The 4,927-nt window shown below is 44.1% G+C and overlaps 1 protein-coding gene across 1 annotated transcript in view; it reads right to left on the bottom strand.

Moving 5' to 3' along the window:
* The window catches only part of LOC123510796 (venom allergen 5-like), a 76,582-nt gene extending 72,585 nt beyond the window's left edge, over positions 1–3,997 (bottom strand). The window contains 1 exon segment of the mRNA XM_045266176.1: positions 3,963–3,997. The gene's annotated coding sequence lies outside the window, so the exon portion shown is untranslated.
* Between the last annotated feature and the right edge of the window lie 930 nt (positions 3,998–4,927).

The following is a 4,927-nucleotide window of genomic DNA, read 5'->3' as shown; positions in this document are numbered from 1 at the left end:
TTTCCAGCCATGGTAATGTTTAGATGTGACTTTAGAAGAGATAGAGAAATAGAAAAGCGTTAGTTTACTTTATTAGACACACTCCAAGTATCATGGCAAAAACAGAGAAGAAAGAAAGAAAGGAGTTGAAAGGAGGTATATATTTGGTTTCCCCAGTACAATGTTTTGACGTCACTTTAAAAGAAATAAAGAAAAAATACGGAGTTTTATGTTCACGATGGCAATTCAACTAAGGACTTTTTATCAATCATTGCAAGAACGAAGAAGAAAACATGCTGGAAAACATAGATATTCTTAACTTCCAGCTGATATAATGTTAAGGATGTGACAAGAAGACATAAAAGAGATAATAATGGACATTCATATTCAAATAAAGATGTTCTGAATGAAAATCTGAGGAACAATGCAATTTAACACCTCTTGAAACCTTATTTTCCTCCACATTCAAATTTCCTCCTTCTTTATTGTAATTTGAATGGCACTTCACGTTGCATAGAATATTTCTTTTACAATTCTTACATATTTGGATTTTTTTTTCTGTAATGCATTGAAAACTTTCCCTTTCCTTATTCCCACTTATTCCACTGTTACTTGAACATGCATTGAAATCTACCTTTTCCTTATTCTAATTGAGTTTGGTACTTGAAAAATACATCGGGATATTATCTATTTTTTTTTTGGATTTGTATCTACAGCTGCGTTGAAACTTATTTGTTTTTAAGGTCGTTTTTATGGCTACCGAGGTCTTTCTGGCTGTCTGTCTGTCTGTTTCTCTCTCTCTCTCTCTCTCTCTCTCTCTCTCTCTCTCTCTCTCTCTCTCTCTCTCTCTCTCTCTCTCTCTCTCTCTCTCTCTCTCTCTCTCTCTCTCTCTCTCTCTCTCTCTCCTGTACTTTAAAATCCATCGAAATGATAACTTTTTGGATTACATTTTACTATCGCATTAAAATCTCTCTTTTCTTTATTTTATTTTATTTTATTTTTCTTTGTCTATTAAGGTCTCTTCCTCTCTCTCTCTCTCTCTCTCTCTCTCTCTCTCTCTCTCTCTCTCTCTCTCTCTCTCTCTCTCTCTCTCTCTCTCTCTCTCTCTCTCTCTCTCTCTCTCTCTCTCTCTCTCTCTCATAATGTGAAACGGAGTGTCGGGTTAGCTGAAGGACACCATGTGATAATGAAGGAATATGATACGCTGCCGCTACAGGGAAAACCTTTATAGAGGAGGTGTACTGGTGTGTGTGTGTGTGTGTGTGTGTGTGTGTGTGTTAATTTTTATATTATGTACACTTGTTTACACACACACACACACACACACACACACACACACACACACACACACACACACACACACACACACACACACACACACACACACACACACACACATATTCGCAGACCTACACGCCAATAAATAAGGAGATAAACAGCACGAATGAACGAATAAATAAACGAGCAAGCATATAAATAAATAAATAAATAGGTAAATGAGTATATGAAAGCAACCACCAAAAATAAATAAATCCGAACACACACACACACACACACACACACACACACACACACACACACACACACACACACACACACACACACACAGCATTGGGAAAAACGTCTCTTTCTTCTCTTTTTATTTACGAGGTTTATTACGAAGAGGAGGAGGAGAAGGAGCAGGAGGTAGAGGAGGAGGACGAGGAAGAGGAGGAGAAGGAGAAGGAAGAGGAGGAGGAGGAGTAGGAGGAGGAGGAGGAGGAGGAGGAGGAGGAGGAGGAGGAAAGTGCACATGACGTCAATGCATGAGATGAAAAATAGATGGAAAATTATGGATGAGGAAGAAAAAAAAGAAGAGAAGAGAAGAGAAGAGAAGAGAAGAAGAAAAGAACAAGAAGACGAAGAAGAAGACGAAGAAGAAGAAGAAATCTATATGGTTTGCTGATCATGAGGCTAAAGGAGGAGAAAGAAGAGGAGGAAAAGAAGGAAGACGAGGAAGGAAAGGAAAGAGGGAAGAGGAGTAGGAAGTGGAATAGAAGAAAAAAGGGAGGAGGAGAAGGAGGAGGAGGAGGAGGAGGAAGAAGAGGAATAGGAAGTAGGAGAAAGAGGAAGCGAAGTATGAAAGGAAAAGGAGAGGACAACGTGAGAAGAAAGTTAGAAAAGGAAAAAAAGATAAAGAAAAAGGAATAAGAAAGAGAGAAGAAAAAATTAAACGAAATATGAAACCAAAAAAAACTATAAAGAAAGGAAAAAAAGAAATATTGAATAGAAAGAAGACAAAATGAAGACCACACACAGACAGACACAAAAAAAAAAAATAATGAAGGACAAAGAGAAGTGAGAAAGAAAAAGAAAGAATAAGACGAGCAAGAACTGACAAGGGTGGTAGTGGTGGTGATGGTGGTAGTGGTGGTGACGGTGGTGGTAGCAATAGTAATAGTGGTAGTAGTAGTAGTAGTAAGAGAAGGTTGTATTGAAGAAGAAGACTTTGATAGACGTTGTGAATGAAGAGGTGGACAGGAGTGTGTATTGAGTATACTGAGAATGATTGGCAGTGTGTAAATCAGAGAGAGAGAGAGAGAGAGAGAGAGAGAGAGAGAGAGAGAGAGAGAGAGAGAGAGAGAGAGAGAGAGAGAGAGAGAGAGAAAAGGAGTGTGTGCGTGCGTGTGTGTGTAACTGCTTATGGCCTCTTGATGACCTGATTGGAAGAGGAGGAGGATAAATGATGGTGTGTGTGTGTGTGTGTGTGTGTGTGTGTGTGTGTGTGTGTGTGTGTGTGTGTGTGTGTGTGTGTGTGTGTGTGTGTTTCAGGACGTGATGTGTGTGACCACTCCAAAAAAAGAATACTACATACATATGTGAAAGGTGGAGAGCGCTGGTAGAATACACACACACACACACACACACACACACACACACACACACACACACACACACACACACACACACGCACACACTTCAATGAACCACCACAGCTATTACTCAAATCCAAACACGAACTTCATACACACCAGACCATTTCAGACACACACACACACACACACACACACACACACACACACACACACACACACACACACACACACACACACACACACACACACACATGAACCTAGACAAGCTTTGTGGGTGTGCCTGTGCCAAGCCTCTATCCTTGTCTGTATTCCTGTGGCTCTTCCTCTCTCGATGCCTCGCCTTGCATAAACCCTTGTGTTCTTTTTCCCACCGCATCGCTCTGTGCAGGAGAATGTATATGACAAAGAGGACAACGTAACTTTTCAGACAACGAATACTAACCACCGGGCCTCATTAGTATGCTTCGCCGCGTCTCCCAGAGTGCAATACGTCTAGGGAAGTGTAAGGGGTAAGGAAGGGTGAGATGAATGGGTGTGTGTGGGTGTCGCGTCGTGTTCCCTGTACTCTCTATGGATGTTGTGGTGAAGTGCTGTGGTCGTAGTGAGATGGTGAGGTTGGTGGGGTGGTGAGGTTCTGGTGATGGTGTTTGTTTGTGTATGTGTGTATGTGTGTGGGTTAATGCAGGCCGCCTCTCACTCACCCGACTCCCTCCCTTACTCTCCCTTTCTTTATATGTATGGGTGACAAATTACAGCTGACATGACTTATACATTATCTATGACGAGCCATCTGATACACACACACACACACACACACACACACACACACACACACACACACACACACACACACACACACACACCAGTGCCAACGCCACCACCGCCAGTACCGCCACCACCACCACCGCCGCCACTGGTAAGCTTGACCTTTCCAGCACCAGCCAAAGATGGCAGCGCGGGGTAAGTGTCACAGATACTCCCATACATTGCCGTGGGGACACATACACGACACTGCCTCACACGGATGGACGGGCGGCGTGAGGACGGGCTGGAGTGAAAGGGCGAGGGTGGGCGGGGTGGGCGGCGGCGGCGGAGGGGGGCGGATAGGGGGCCAGAGGGGAGACTCACCTGGATGCGGTAGAGAGAAGTAGCGTGGATGTGTTCGGCTCGGGGGCCACGGCAGCACTGACCTCCTCCTCTCTACTCTACTCAATCCTGCCATCCCCGCCCAGCTTGGCTCCCCCCGCTGCTGTCCCCCCCGGTGTCCCTGCCCTCCTATCACCCCTCGCCTGTCACCTGGCACCCACCTTCCCCCACGAACTGCCAACCCACCCCAGCTTCCCCGCCCACCGTCCTTACAACAGGCCCGCCCACCGCCCTAATACTTTGATACGCCTACAACTTGCCTACTTTTACCCTACTTATTGGTACCTTCCCCTCACCTGCCTGCTTGAGTAATTAGCAGGACAGGTAAAGGGAGAGGGAAGGATATAGATTGAATATAGATGGCTGGATAGATACGGGGCAGCGGGGAGATAAGAAGTTAATTAGTGAGGTGATCTGGTGATGAGAAAATGCGAGACTCAGGATTTAAACTTAATGAGGGAGGAAGTCACGCATCGTCGGTTCCTCCTCCTCCACCTCCTCTTCCTCCTCTTCCTCCTCCCTCTCTCCTCCTCCCTCCCCAAGTCTTCAAGTACATTTTCTAGTCTCCTCCTCCTTCTCCTTTTTTCTCTTCCTCGTGCTTCTTATCTTTCTCTTTTGTACTTCTCATTTTGTTTTCCCTCTCCTCCTTCACCTCTTGTTTTTCTATCTCCTCCTTCTATTGTTTTCTCGTCACCATCATACTCTCTTCTGTTTCTTATCTTTTTTCTCTTTCTCTTCCTTATTCACTTATCTTTTCTTCTCCAGTTTCTTCCTTCTCTTTCTCTTTGGCTTCTTCTCCTTCCTTATCTCCGTAATTATTTTTTTTCTCTCAGTCACCCTTCTCTTTTCTCTCTAATCTTTCCTTTCTCTACCTTATTTACTTATCTTGCAATTCTCTCCTCTTTTTTGTTCCCGGTTTCCTCTCTTCCTTTCCTCCATCCCTCCGT

The sequence above is a fragment of the Portunus trituberculatus genome, chromosome 30, assembly GCF_017591435.1.
Source record: "Portunus trituberculatus isolate SZX2019 chromosome 30, ASM1759143v1, whole genome shotgun sequence".
In the NCBI taxonomy this organism is placed as follows: Eukaryota; Metazoa; Arthropoda; class Malacostraca; order Decapoda; family Portunidae; genus Portunus; species Portunus trituberculatus.
The sequence above is the reverse complement of the archived record's forward strand: the minus strand, read 5'-3'. Positions and strand labels throughout refer to the sequence as shown.